The following is a 16,040-nucleotide window of genomic DNA, read 5'->3' on the forward strand; positions in this document are numbered from 1 at the left end:
GTGCGTAGCAGGGGAGTGTTGAGGGAACAGTGTGGGGGGGGGGAGGGGGGGCGGCTTGTGAGTATGGGGGAGTTGTGTGTGTGTAGTCTGGGGAGGTACGGGTTGTGTGTAGGTGGGGGCTGGAGGCACTGGGAGCTGGGGGTGTAGAGGGAGTGGGGGTGTGGGGACTGGAGGGTGGGCAGGTATACTGTATGTGTGTATGCATACATGCACTGGGGGTGGCTTGGGAATCTCGGGGGGCATGTGGGGAAGTGTTCCTCACTATCCCAACATGAAACACAGGCCACATCTTCCCCCTAAACAAGAACATGAATTGCATTTCAAATCAGAATTACAATACTTAGCACTACAGATCGGCCACATCCTGGCCCAAATGTCCACAGGGGCCAAATGTTTTGTTTTGTGTCTTTTTTTACTTTTTTTTTTTTTTTAACATTTTTTTACTTTTGACAGAGTATGAGGGGGGCGGAGGGACAAGGAGACACAGAATCTGAACCAGGCTCCAGGCTGTGCGCAAGCTGTCAACACAGAGCCCAAAGCGAGGCTCAAACCCATGAACCGTGAGATCGTGACCTGAGCCGAAGTCGGACCCTCAGCCGACTAAGAACAAAGGACTTACTCAGGTGGCCAATTTAAAGCACACAGCCCAAGTCTGAAACAAGTGACCTAGAAGCAACTGTTTGAGGCAACTCCTATTTCTTTTCAGAACACCCCTGCTCAGTTGGTCCGGGGCATGGATGGCAGCGCCAAGCAGCTCTTGAGGAACTGGCTTGGCGGGTCCCTGCCCACCCTGCAAGTCCAGCCAGTCCTCTTTTGATGCACAAAGCCCAGGGAGCTCAGAGTCATGGGACACAGAGCACTCAGTAAGGTGCCATTTGGGGGGGGGGGGGCGGCACTGGGAGATGTTAAGTAAGTTTAGGAGTGGTCGCCGCCTACAAGGAGCTACCCGTCTACTGAGGAGCTGGCAGAAACTGGGACTAACATGCCAAAAAAAGAAAAAAAGCCACTACTACTAGCTACTGCTACTATTATAATCACCACAATTATTATCGAGATGTTGCGTGAGGTTAGCAGTATCATCAAGGATGCTGCGTGCCAACCATTCACAAGAAAATAGTCTTCTTTCTAAAAAACAAATGCCAAATAACGAATAGTGCTGAGTCACTGATATCCACGCTGGGGGGAAAAAAATCCTGACTCCTACCTCACGCCATGCAAAAACAAAGAAATTCCAAACGGACTGGAAATCTAAGGGTGAGGGGTGCCTGGACAGTCAGTCGGTTAAGCGTCCGACTTCGGCTCAGGTCATGATCTCACGGTTCGTGGGTTCGAGCCCTGCATCGGGCTCTGTGCTGAAAGCTCGGAGCCTGGAGCCTGCTTCGGATTCTGTGTCTCCGTCTCTCTCTGCCTCTCCCTGGCTCACACTCTGTCTCTCTCTCTCTCAAAAATAAATAAACATAAAAAAAATTTTTTTTAACTCTAAAGGTGAAAGGTAAGACAATAAAACTTCTAGAATATAGCATAAGAGAACATCATCATGACCTAGGAGTATATAACTACTGCATTTCCTTAAGCAGGCCACAGAACATATTCAGAAAAAAAATTTTTGATGAATTGGACTACATAAAAATAAAGAACGTCTTCCGTCCACCAAAGAAATCAATTAAAAGGATGAAAAGTCAGGGCACCTGGTGGCTCAGTCGGTTAGGCATCCGACTCTTGGTTTCGGCTCAGGTCGTGATCTCACGGTCCTGAGATTGAGCCCCATCAGGCTCTGAGCTCTGCACTAGGCATGGAGCCTGCTTGGGATTCTCTCTCTGCCACTCTCTCTGTCCCTCCTCCGCTTGTGTGCTTGCTCTCACACACTTGTACATGTGCACATGCTCTCTCTTTCTTTCTCTCTCAAAATAAATAAATAAACTTAAAAAAAAAAGCATGAAAAGTCAAGGCCTAGAGGAGGAGAAAATGCAATACATCTACAGAACAAAGGACTTACTCAGGACACGAATGAAGAACTAGAAATTAACAGGAAACAGTATCAGGCAACCCAATAAAAAAGGGGAAAAGGCAAAAGGCTTGAACAGGCACTCACTTAAACATATGAAAAGATGCTCAACTGTATTTGCGAATTTAAGCCGTAAAGGGATACCACTACATCCCCACCAGCATGGCTCACATGAAAAAGACTAGCCGCTGGGAGTGTCAGAGAGGAATGCTCAGACACTGCTGGTGGGAGTGTGAAATGGTGTAGCCACTGGGAAAGCTGCCTGGCAGTATCTAGCCATGACCAAGCACTTCTACTCCTAGGCATATACATACCCAGCAGACATATGTACACAAGTCCACCAAGACATTCACAAGACCGGGACTAACAGCACAGTCCATTATGGCTCCAGCCTCAAAACCTAGAGGACAGATCCCATGGGGTACATTCGAATACTGGAATACTGTACAGCAGTAAGAATGAACTGACACCACACCCGATGGCTCAGACACAACAATGAATGAAAGAAGTCAGACCCCAAAAGACTATGTACTTTATGACTCCCTTTGTATAAAGTTCGAAAGAAAAGCCAACCAACGGTGTTAAAAGTCCCAAACGATTAATCTTGGGGCGCAAGCGCCCGGGCAGGGAGCAGGAGGGGAATTCTGGGAGGCTGCCATGTTTCTTGATCTGAGTGACTGATTACGTAATGTGCTCGTGTGGTGTAAAAAAAAAAAAAAAAAAAAAAAAAAAAAAAAAAAAATCACTGGGCTGATTTGTCTCCTTTTCTCTATGTACAGTACACTTCAATTAAAAGAGAATTTTTTTTTAATGCCACTACAGAGTTGTCAAAAACAGAAGCTAAGCCCATATATAAACAAAAACACATTACTAAAATCGAAAGAGAGGACAGTAAGAAGTCAGTCCCCAAAGAGAGGAGTACCTCAGGTCCCCGAAGCACACCCAGAGGACGGCTACCTGGAGGGAAGCACACGCCCTTCTGCCCTCCTGGCTCTAGGAAACAGGCAACAACAACTGAGGGATTCACCACCAAGGTCACAAAAATTCTCTTGTTGCAAAAAGCTAATGGAAAAATGAAAAACCAGCTTGAATTTCAAGATTCCTTTGCTTTTCAACCCTCTGTCCCCCATTTGTAGGCCTTGCAAACACCTGGTTACATCTTGTCACGCCACAGGAGTCACTCAAAGGGAAAGCTGAAGCCCCAACAACGTGTCAGTCGCGTAGCAAGAAAGAGGGACCTCATCTTACGGCCTCCTGCCCAGGGCTGCTTCATGAGGCTGCCTCGGGTGACAGGTGAGCTAAACAGCGAAGGATCCAGAACAGCATGCATCTACCTCGAGAAGCCCTGCCCTCTGAGGGACACTTAGAGGCTCACCCCTAGCCCAGGCCAGTAGTGTCTCCCCAGAATATGAGACCAGTTTGCGGGAAGGTCTCCTCCGCTTTGAGGCAGCCACTGCAGGGCCCTCCCTGCTCGGCTCCCAGGGGAAGCAGGCACCAGTTCCACGCCATGGGCAGAGCACCACGGGACTCGGCCAGGAGGCGGTGGGCTCCCCAGAGAGGTGACCAAGGTCAGAGGATCAGGGTGTGGGCCCTGTCTCGGTCTCTGCTGTCACATCTGTAAAATAAAGGGGTCCTCACTAGGGGTAAAATACGAGTGTAGCAGAAAGGACACATGCGCACACACCATCTCACTTCATCTTCATCCCGGGAGGCAGGGGTTACCATGGCGACTTCTGGCCAAAGACTCACAAAGCTCGGGAACATGAAGAGATTTATCTCTCCATTGATCTCAGGGTTGGCAGAGCACGGTGGCAAAAAGCAATTGTTCCAACAACCCCCGGTGCAGGGGGCTGACTCCGGCACAGCATTCAGCTCCCCTGGGAGCAGCCCTCAGGGCCTGCCCACCTGCAGGGGAGGGGGTGGGGAAGGCTGCCCACACAACAGTGGGCCAGCCCAGAGAGCAAGGCCACAGGAGCACTGCCTCAGCCTGGTGCTGCCTCTCCTGGGAGATCAGGGAGTCTCACAGGTGAAGGCTGGCGTGGCCTCAAAGCAGAGGACAGGCCTAACCCACGGCGAGGCTGTGACCAGGACCCCCCTGGCACCTTCCCCTCCCGCACGCACTTCCCGGAAACAGCCGGACCAAAATCGCTTGCCCATCACCTTGTCGGGTCCAAACCCATTCTGGTCTTCACCTGGCTTCTCTCAGCCCCCCTGCCCCCCATCCAAGTTTCCTCTGCTAGTGCCTCTGACATGCCTGTTCCCCCAGCCCTCGTCTCTGCTGGCTAAACCGGCACCTAGGGGACCTCCTCTAGCCCCAGGGCTCCAGATCCTATCCACACAGGCATCTCTCTGCAGTCCCGATGCCCGCTTGACAGGCTCTCTCCACCTAGATGGCTAATAGGCCCGATGTAGCCACACCACACTCCTGATTCCCCTTCAAAACCACTCTCCCTGTACCTCTCACCTCAGGTACAGGTGCTGCCATCCCCCCAGCCAGCACAGCCCACCTGCCAGGATGTCCTGTGACCCTCACGGCTCGCCCAATGCAGCAGCCTCCTGCCTCCACACAGTCAGGACAGGGCCCAGCCCTCAGGTCTCCAATGGCTCCCCACTGCCCCTAGAGCCCAGCCCCTGTGACGCCAGCCTGCCAGGGCCTCTCTACTCAAGTTCCTGCCCTACCTCCCCAACCCTTCACTGGATGCCTGCCACGCAGGGGTTCTTTCTGCCCCTCAAACAAGCCAAGCTAGTTCTCTGCTCAGTTTAGAATGTTCTTCCCTAGATCCTGGCATCCCATCCCTCCCCTGCAACCACCACCATCTCCAATCTCCCCCTCAGAGGGGTCTTCCTGTCTTACACACAGCCCCTCCTTACACACACACACACACACACACACACACACACACACGCCCCGCCACTCACAGGTTCCTGACACTATCTTCCCTGTTCACATGTATACTGTCTCCCACCCCTCCTAGAGAAGCCCCTTGAGGAAGAGAAGCAGTCTTATGCGCAATCTGGATCCCCAGGCCTGGCACACAGCCAGTCCTCCATAAATACCTGTTTGATGGCTGACTGCAGAGTTCCTGCCAAGAGGATATGCAACTAATGCCCCAGGGAAAGGAGGTGTTCTCCTTCCTTTTGTCATGGGAGAATGTCAAGGAAGTGATCAAAGATTTGTGAAGAAAAAAAAAAAAAAAAGTGAATCATCTGGGGATCTTTAAAACTGCATGATTTCTAGGCTCCATACCAAGATCTCAACAGGAGGTTTGGGGTGGAGCCAAAGAAAAGAATGCACCTTGTCTCCCCAGGTGATCCTGACGCACAGGTAGGTTTGAAAACCTCAGACTGATCTGACACCTTCATTTCACACATGACAAGTTAAGGCCCTCTGAAGGGATGACTCCATCCAAAGTTGCAACACTGGCTCATCAACAGGTGTCTGTGTTGAAAGTCCCAAACTTCCCACCCACAAGGTTCTCCCTGTCACTGGCTCCAAGATCTCAGGGTCTGAGCAGAGCTGGGGAAGAGAAGGTTGGTCCTCAGGAAGAATGGGGAACACACACACCATCTTGGCTGTGGCTCTGCAAATCTACTTGTGTTAATCTAACACTTTGCACTAAACGTGAATTCCACTTCAAGGAAGGAGAGCTAGGCTGAGGAAAGCCGGGGGGACCACCGAGATGTCCTCTTCGCTTCCCTTAGAAACACCAGCTCTACCCACTGTCACCCAGCAGTGACACCCAGACTTCCTCACTTTGACAGGGTGGGTGAGAAAGGACACACATCCAACTTATAAAAGGCTCGTGGGTAAGACCTTGAACTAGCCACTTGATGGACCTCTTTCTCTGTTCTTCTAGCTACTTGATGAGGTCAGAAGCCATGTCTCGGTTTTACAGACAAGGCCAGGGAGGCTCAGAGTTTTAAAGATCCACTCTGGGTCCCACAGATGTGTGGAACTGAGATTTAAATCAGATCCATCTGGGGGCACCTGGGTGGCTCACTCAGTTAAATGTCCAACTCTTGGTTTCAGCTCAAGGTCATGATCTCACGGCTCATTGAGTTGCAGCCCAGCATCGGGTTCTGTGCTGACAGTGCAGAGCCTGCTTAGGATTCTCTCCCTCTCTCTCTTACCCTCCCCTGCTCCCTTGAGCTCTCTCTCTCTCTTTCAAAATAAACAAACTTAAAAAAAAATCCATCTGGCTCCAAAAACTTAAAACAAACCAAACAAAACAATCCATCTGGCTCCAAAGCCCATGCTCTCCACTATACCACCCAGCGTCCACCAGGCGGCCTGATGGCAGTTTCTGTGTGTGATGGGAAGGAGACCCCATCCTGGGGGCTGCTTCTTCCCAAGCATCGGGGGGTGAGAAGCAGAGAGGGACACAGGGCCAGGGCTTCCTGGTCTACGGAACAGGGATAAACTGTTTTAAACCCACCTCAAAGGGCTGCTTGCGGATTGAGCAAATCAAGAGATCCCCTCACAAGCTGCCACGTAAATGTTATGACAGCCGATCTGCAAGAGGCTGTCAACATGGAGGCAGTGGGCATGGGGATATGGCCACATGAGGTCAGGCCAGCGGCAACTTCCTGACAGATGAGCAGGACATAGACAAGTCTGACTCCTCACCTAGAACACTAGGCTCTTCTCCACCCCTACCCCACTCCACCCTACCCCACCCCACCCGACCCCTCAATGTCCCCCCACCAACAACTGCCAGCCCTTCCCTCCAGCTCCCCCTTCCACCCTCAGCCCACATTGGCCAAGACCCTCCCCGGTGCACCCAAGTCCGACATTATCAACGTGCTCCCCTCCACCTTGGCGCTGTTCTACTCTCCAGACTGCCAGTCTCTTCAGCACATAACTCATAACTGTACCTCGATGAAATGTCAGCATTTAACTCCACCAGAGTTAATGCACACACAGAGAATAATGCACACAGAAATAAGCATCTGCTGCAGACAGCGGCCATGAAGACTGACAACCTCAAAGCCCTCTGCTGCAACTCTAGGCTCCCCAAGGCTGATCTCATGGTCATCTGGGTTTCCACTTACCCTCTCCTTCATAGCTCTCAATAAATAAGGAGTTCGGTCAGACACACGGCCTCTTACGAGTTGGGCGAGAGGGAACAGGTCCTCCAGAGATGCATTGTCCAATAAGACAACCCTAAGTCAAGTGTGGCTGTTTAAATATAAATTAACTAAAAATGAGAGGGGCCTGGGTGCCTCAGTCATCCGACTTCAGCTCAGGTCATGATCTCACAGTTCATGAGTTGGGAGCCCTGCATCGGGCTTTGCACTGACAGCTTGGAGTCTGGAGCCTGCTTCAGATTCTGTGTCTCCTTCTCTCTCTCTGCCCCTCCCCTGCTTGCACTCTGTCTCTTAGAACTGAATAAATGTTAAAAAAAAAAAAAATTTTTTTTAATTAACTAAAAGCGAAAAAATTTAATGAAACATCCTGTTGGTCACATTTCAGGGGCCCAAGAGCCACATGTGGCTATGGCTAGGGTACCGGCCAGCACAGCTTCTGTGCAGAACACTGCTGTGGCCACACCAAGTCCTACTGCTCCGGTCCATAGAGCCGGGTGAGAGAGACAGGCACCACTGGGGAAGCTGCAAGCTGACAGCCAAAGCTTGCTCCTGAGCTCATGAGCAGCCGGAGAAGCTGGCCAGCCACACCACGAGACTCCCTGTCACGGGATGGAACGAGACAGTCCAATCCAGGGTAAATGCTCAGGAAAGCCGACAGCCAAGGGCAAGTGTTTGTGCCAAGTTGATGACCTTTAGGAGCCTCCACCTGACTGCTGAGAAAGACATGAGAGAAGGACGAAACGGCCTCACACTGCCCTGCTGGATAGCACCGTAGAGAAATGCCACAGAGTTTCCTCTACACAGCTTTGAACTGTTCACCTACTCACCCAGCTTGGAACTTCTGCATGAGCACCAAGAAATGAGGCTCAAGTACAATACAGAAATATGGGTGGCTGCCCTCCCAGCTAGAAGCCTGGGCTCCTGCAGAACTTGGCCACCAAAGCACCCAACAGCACTTTCAGACCTCACCCCTACTGCCATCACAGCCAAATGCTCGCTGTCAAACCCTCTGGAGCCTCCCTGACTGTCCCCACTCTTCCCCCCAACTGTTCCCCCCTCTGAGCTGCTCCCCTGGAATACTCCTTTCCAGCTACCTCAATATTCACTTCCCAGTCCCATCCTCCACACCTTGGCCCAAATTCCACTGTGCCTTCTCATGAAGCGTCCCCAGACCCAGCCTGGCTTTCCCAGGAAATGACCCCCAGCAATACAGTCTAATAGCTTATGTTTTCTTCCCACCTATCAGCCTGGGCTGGCTGACCCACAGGCAGTCCTGCACCCTTGCATGGAATCCTCTTCTTGCAGGCGTTCTTGCATGCTGGAATCCAGAAGTCACTTATGCTCCTTAACCGTGGGCACCCTAGCATCTCTGAACCTCTTGACTGGCTCCCCCCACCAATCAGCGGGCTAGCAAGGAAGTACTTTATAAGACTGCCAGCTGCACAACTATAGCTGAACTCTACGGCTGAATAACATGCAGAAACCTTACAACCCTGATCTTGTCTCCGTTTGTCACAATGTCAGGATTGGCTCTCCCCCATACTGTCACCAAACCAAGTTTATAGTCTGCTGCAGGGAGGGGAGGAAGCTAACACCATGAAGGGACATCAACCCCATGCAGGAAATCTTGATGCCTCCAGCAAAACCACGTGCCTACAGGTATCAGTGAGAGACCTGCCACCGAGTTGTAGGGGACCAGCAAGGAGCCATTCCCTTGGGGCAGACAGGTACTCTCCATCAGCAGGGGCAGGCTGAGAAAGTCAGTTCTCGTCTTCACCTCAGACAACTGAGCTGCAAATGGGGAGCCACTTCCACTCTGCAGGAGGGGACCCCCTGTTCCCCGTCTGCCCACAGCAGGACAGCTTTACTTCCTTCCCAGACTCCCCACTCAGATGTCTCACAAGAAACGACTGTGGGCTGGAAAATTAACTCAAACTGGAGACCCTTGACTGTCTTTCTATCAGGCATTGACCCTAAGAGAAATATCACTTAAGAACTGTAGATTCGGCAGTCGGTTAAGCGTCCGACTTCAGCCAGGTCACGATCTCGCGGTCTGTGAGTTCGAGCCCCGCGTCAGGCTCTGGGCTGATGGCTCAGAGCCTGGAGCCTGTTTCCGATTCTGTGTCTCCCTCTCTCTCTGCCCCTCCCCCGTTCATGCTCTGTCTCTCTCTGTCCCAAAAATAAATAAAAAACGTTGAAAAAAAAATTTAAAAAAAAAAAAAAAAAAAAAAAAAAGAACTGTAGATTCGGGGCGCCTGGGTGGCTCATTCGGCTGAGCATCCGACTTCGGCTTAGGTCATGATCTCACGGTTTGTGGGTTCAAGCCCCGCATCAGGCTCTGTGCTGACAGCTGGGATCCTGGAGCCTGTTTCGGATTCTGTGTCTCCCTCTCTCTCTGCCCCTCACCCGCTCATGTTCTGTCTCTCTCTCTCTCTCTCTCTCTCTGTCAAAAATAAATAGACATTAAAAAAAAAAACAACTGTAGATTAAATCTGACACTAAAAGCACTCTTACAAAAATAAATAAATAAAACTTAAAAACTTGTGCATCAAAGGACACTACCAAGGGAATGAAAAGACAACCCAAAGAATGGGGAAAAAATACCTGGAAATCCCGTATTTAATAACGGTTTAATACCCAGAATATATAAAGAATTCAACTACAGCTCGATAACAGAAAAGCAACCCAACTGAAAAATAGGCAAAGGATATGAAGAGATATTTCTCCTAAGAACATATACACATGGGAAATAAGCACATGATTAAATGTTCAACAGCACTTACCATCAGGGAAATGCAAATCAAAACCACAATGAGATGCCACTTCACACCTACTAGGGTAACTATCATTTGTTGTTGTTTTTTTTTATTTTAGAGAGAGACACCCATGCAAGTGGGGGAGAGGGGCAGAGGAAAGAGAGAGAATCCCAAGCAGGCTCCACACTCAGCACAGAGCCCAACGCAGAGCTCGATCTCACGACCCTGGGATTATGACTTGAGCTGAAATCAAGAGTCGGGACACTCAACCGGGCTACCGGGCGCCCCTACAATTTTTTTTTTAAGGGAAAATAAGTGTCGGCAGGATGTAAGGAAATTGGAATCCTCAGGCACTGCTGGTGGTAGTGGAAAATGGTACAGCCGCCATGGCAAACAGTTCGGTGGTTCCTCTAAAAGTTAAACATAGAATTACTATATGACCCAGCAATTCCACTCCATAAGTGTATGTCCAAAAGAACTGAAAATGGGGACTCCAATAACACTTATAAACCAGTAAGTCCACCAACACGCCAATGCCGGCATTAGTCACAAAATCCGATAGGCATTCATCAGCAGACGAATGAATAAACATCCATTGCATGTGATACATCCACACAGTGGAATATTATGCAGCCTTAAAAAGGAATGGAATTCTCTTACATGCTAGAACATGGAAGAACCTTGAAAACTCATGCTTATGCTAAGAGAAACAAGCCAAACACAAAAGGACAAAGGTTCCACTTGTATGAGGTACTTAGACTGGGCAAATTCATCAGCTTTGAGGTTGCAAGGGGCTTAGGAGAGGGGAAGGGGGAAGAGTTACTACTGTTCTATGGGTGTCACATTTCTGTTTGGTGTGATAAAAAAAAGTTTTGGAATCAGTGGTGGTGGTGGTACAACACTGTGAATATACTAATATCACTGAAAAATGTTTATTTTTTTTTTTTTTTTTTTAAATTTTTTTTTTTTTTTTTTTAACGTTTATTTATTTTTGAGACAGAGAGAGACAGAGCATGAACGGGGGAGGGGCAGAGAGAGGGAGACACAGAATCGGAAGCAGGCTCCAGGCTCCGAGCCATCAGCCCAGAGCCCGACGCGGGGCTCGAACCCACGGACCGCGAGATCGTGACCTGAGCTGAAGTCGGACGCTTAACCGACTGAGCCACCCAGGCGCCCCTCACTGAAAAATGTTTAAATGGCAAGTTTTAGGTTATATGTATTTTACCATTAAGAGAGAGAGAGAGAACTGTGGCGAATAAGGCTATACCCATCCTCACCAGCGGAAAGGAGGGCCAGAAATCAGGATCCAGAGGGGATTAAGACCTGTGTATAAGGGCAGCCTGGACTTGGGACCTTTTTCCAGTGTTGTGCTCTTTTTCCAGTGTTGTGGTTTTTTGTTTTTGTTTTAAGCATGTAACTCACAAAACCAAAAGGTATCAGGAAGTATACAATGAAGTTTTTCAAGCCACCCCTACCTTGCATCTGGGCAACCAGTCCAAGTCAGTGCATAAAAAGAGTCACCACATGTTCTTGTGGCCTCTCCTAACCTTAACACTCACTTGGGATACCTCCTAGCTACGTGACCTTGGCAAACTACCTCACATTTATCAGCCTCAGTGCTTCCACCTATAAATTAACCCTCTTCCTTTCTTCTCAGGGTGGTCATCCAGACCTAGATAAGATAAAGCAGGCAACAGGCACCGTTACCATGTTAAAGTTGAAAACACTGCTGTCTTTAGTAAAGGAAATTAAACCATTAGGAGCTACAGAGAAAAACAGGCACACTATGTACTCTCCATCTCCCTTCTTTCCTTTTCTCCGTAGCACCTTCTCTGTCCAACACTACATGTTGCCTGACCATCTGTCTCTCCAGCTAAACACAAGCTTCTTGGGGCAAAGACTTCTATCCGCTTTGTTCACTGCTGTACCTCCAGGGTCTAAATTACTGGTGCGCAGTAGGCACTCGGTGCACGTCTGTTGAAGGAATGGATTACAAGCTCCAATAGCCCATTCTGAACCAAGCCAAACCACATCTCATCACCTGGCACTGATCCACCATTGACACCACAGCCCGCAAACTAAAGAGTCAACAAAATATTCTAACTCCCCCTTTGCAAGAAAAGGACTAGAGAGGGTAGAAAAATCAGGAGCTCCTGGATAGGAAAGATGCACCAGGAAAGGAAAAGGCTTCCCAATGGAGTCAAGAATGTAGCCTCACAATAACTCTTCCTTAAAAAGAATGGAAGGAAACTCCAAAAGCCAGTGAACTCTCAATTCCAAGATAGAAGCCATGTGATTTCCGACTGCACATTTTTTAGAAATGAGTTCACTGCTAAGAACTTTCTGAGGCCAGAACTGTGAAGATTAAACCCAACTGAAGTAGCAATCCGTACACTAACAAATTGGATAATCTAGATGAAATGGACAAATTCCTAGAGATACACAATGTACCTAAACTGACTCATGAAAAAATTAAAAAATTGGAAAACATCTATATATCTATACATAGAAAAAAATCTGAATACATCTATATGTATCTAATAAGGAAACTGAATAAGTAATCAAAAACTTCCCAACAAAGAAAAGCCCTGAGCCAGATTGCTTTACTGGTGAATTCTACCAAACATTTAAAGAAATAACACCAATCCTTTTTCAAACTCTTCCAGAAAATTGAAGAGGAGGGAATACTTCCTAACTCATTCTAGGAGTTCAGCATTACCCTAATTCCAAAGCCAAAAACACTACAAGAAAAACTACAAACTCATATCCCTCATGAACACTGATGCAAAAATCCTCAACAAAATACAGCAAACTGAATCCAGCAATGATGAAGGACCAAGGGGAATTTACTTACTCCTGCGATGCAAAAATGGTTCAACATACAAAAACCAATTAATGCAATACAATAATAAGAATGAAGGAAAAAAACTGCATGATCATCTCAACTGATAAAGAAAAGCATTTGACAAAATTCAACTCTCCTTCATGATAAAAACACCCAACAAACTAGGAACAGAAGGAAACTTCCTCAACATGATAAAGGCCATATTTGAAAAACCCACAGTGAATGTCACACTTGACGTTAAAAGACTGAAAGATTTTCCCCTTTGATAAGGAACAAAATAAGGATGACTGCTTTCACAACTTCTAGCCAACATAACACTTAAAGTTCTAGCCAGGGCAATCAGGCAAGAAATAGAAATAAAAGCCATCCAAACTGGAATAGAAGCAAAACCGTCTCTGTTCACATACAATAGATTTTTATATGCAGAAAAGTCTAGAGTCCACGAAAAAAGAGCTGTTAAAATAGCAAACAAATTCAGCAAAGTTCCAGGATGTTGATTTTGTAAATCAACAGACAAATGTCAGTTGCATTTCTACATACACTGGCAATGTACAATCTGAACAGGAAATTAAGAAAACAATCCCATTTATAATAGCACCAAAAAGAATAAAATACTTAGGAATAAATTTAACCAAAGAGCTAAAGACTTGTACAATGAACACTAAAGGACACTGCTGAAAAAAATTAAAGACTTAAAATGGAAAGACATCCCATGCTCATGGATTGGAAGACTTAGTATCGCTAGGATGGCAACGCTTCCCAAAATCATCGACAGATTCAGTGCAATCCCTATCAAAATCTCAACGGTGTTTTTTGCACAAACTGAAAAAATCCATTCTAAAATTCACACGGAATCTCAAGGGATCCCAAAAGCCAAAACAATCCTGGAAGAGAACTAAGTCAGAGGACACACACTTCCTGATTTCAAAACTTACTACAAGCTATAGTAATCAAAACAGTGTGGTACTGGCAAAATGACAGACGTATAAACCAATAAAATAGAACAGAGAGACCCTAAATAAGGTTATTCAACAAGGGTGCCAAGGCCACTCAACAGGGAAAGGACAGTCTTTTCAACAAATGATACTGAGAAAGCTGGATATTCACGTGCAAAAGACCGTTATTAGACACTGCATAATACTATACATAAAAATTAACTTGGAATGGATCAAAGACCTAAATGTAAGAGCTCCTACTATAAAACTCTTAAAAGAAAATAATGGGGGGAAAGCTTTAGGATTTTGGATTTGACAATGGTTCGTTTGGTATGAAAAGCAGGATCAACAAAAGAAAATTGGACTTTATCAAAATCAAAAACTCTGTGCATCAAAGGACACTACTGGGAAAGTGAAAAGACAATTTTGGAAATGGGAGAAAATATTTGTGAATCCCAGATCTGATAAAGGGTTAATATGCAGAATATACTAAGAACTTGTACAATTCAACCACAAAAACCAATTAAAAAATGGGCAAAGAACCTGAATAGACATTCTCCAAAAAAGATATACAAATGGCCACAGGCACATGAGAAGATGCCCAACATCACTCATCATTACAGAAATGCAAATCAAAACTACAATGTGATACCATTTCACGCCCATTAGGATGGCTACAATCAACAAAACAGAACATAACAAGTGTTGATGAGGATGTGGAAAAATTGAAATCCACGTGCTGCTGGAAATGTAAACTGAGTGGCTGCTATGGAAAATATGGCAGGCAGTTCCTTAAAACATAATCCAAAATTTCCAATTCTGGGTACATACCCAAAAGAACTGAAAAAACAGAAGCACAAACAGATTATTTGTACACTCATTGCCCACAATGGCCAAAAGTTAGAAGCAACCCCAAATGAATGGATAAACAAAATGTGGTATGTGTACAAAGTAATACTGAGGTTTAGATAGGAATGAAATTTCACACATGCTACAACACGGATAAACCTTAAAAACATTACGCTGAGTGAAATAAGCTAGTCATAAAAAGTCAAATAGTATATGATTCTACTTATGTAAGATACCTGAAGTAGTCAAATTCACAGAATGGTGGTTGTCAGCGGCTGGGGTGAGAAGGGAATGGGAAGTTATTGTTTAATGGGTACAGAGTTTATATCTGGGATGTTTAAAAAGGTCTGGACATCATGGTAGAGTTACATACCGTTATGAGCATATTTCAAATAGTAAATTTTATGTGTATTCTACCACAATAAAAAACTTTGGGGAAAAAATAGCAATCAGGACATATTTTCAGCCCATTGAGAGAATTCCACTTTTTTTTTTAAGTTTATTTATTTATTTAGACCATGAGCTGGGGAGGATCAGGGACAGAGAGAGAATCCCAAGCAGGCCCTGTGCTGTCAGCACAGAGCCCAACATGGGGCTTGATCCCAAAAATGGTGAGATCAAGATGTGAGCCAAAACCAAGAGTCGGTTGACTGAGCCACCCAGGCACCCGGAATATCCTTCTTTAAAAGCCAGTGCTCCTGGGCACCTTTCCCATGGCAATGGGCCCTGAAGATGCTACGTTGTCCTTTGTATTCTGACCTCAAGTCCAGCCCCAATAATCTGGGCCCTAAATACAACCCAACAGCACAGGTTGGCTACCCACTGAGAGGCTGAGGCTTGAGCTTCCCTAGGTCAGGCAGTTTTTGAGCACAGCGATCTGACACGGCCAACAAGTTGCCAACAAAAGCAGAAGCCAATCTGGCTAGTTTTCACTCTCTATTACTTCCCCTTGTACTTTCCCTCAGGATACCAGACCGCCCTGTAGAAAGGAAACAGGGGCCAGATTGGCCAGTCTGATTCTTTAAAGTTGGAAAGTTGAGTCCCTGTTTTCCCCCATCCCTCGAAGGTCTAGATATTTACCATCCTTTGTACTTTGTAGAATTGAGAGAGGAGTTTTTGCTCATCCAAGGAGAGCAGAACTGACAACCTCCCCGCTCTGTGGTCTCTAGTGCTCTTTCATACAGATGATCCTGTCAGATCTCAAAATAACCCAGCAAGAATATAGAGGGGTTGTTATCCTCCACTGCAGACGTGAAGAAACGGGCTCAAGAAGCGGCTCCTGGGTGGCTCAGACAGTTAAGCATCCAACTCTTTGTTTCAGTTCAGGTCACAATCTCATGGTTTTGTGAGTTAGAGCCCCACATCCAGCTCCACGCTGATAGTGTGGAGCCTGAGATTCTCTCTCTCCCTCTCTCTCTCTGCCCCTCCCCCTCTCACTCTCTCTCAAAAATAAACAAACTTAAAAAAAATTAAAAAGAAACAGGATCAAGGAGATGAAGCCATTTGTCCCAAGTCCCACGACCCCAAGTGACAGGGACAGGGTTATGAACTTCGCACAGGTA

At 46.9% G+C, this 16,040-nt stretch overlaps 1 protein-coding gene across 1 annotated transcript in view; it reads right to left on the reverse strand.

Moving 5' to 3' along the window:
• Positions 1-16,040, reverse strand: part of CCDC12 (coiled-coil domain containing 12) — a 59,280-nt gene that overhangs the window by 42,388 nt on the left and 852 nt on the right. The window lies entirely within an intron of this gene.

Source organism: Panthera uncia, chromosome A2, assembly GCF_023721935.1.
Source record: "Panthera uncia isolate 11264 chromosome A2, Puncia_PCG_1.0, whole genome shotgun sequence".
Taxonomy (NCBI): domain Eukaryota; kingdom Metazoa; phylum Chordata; class Mammalia; order Carnivora; family Felidae; genus Panthera; species Panthera uncia.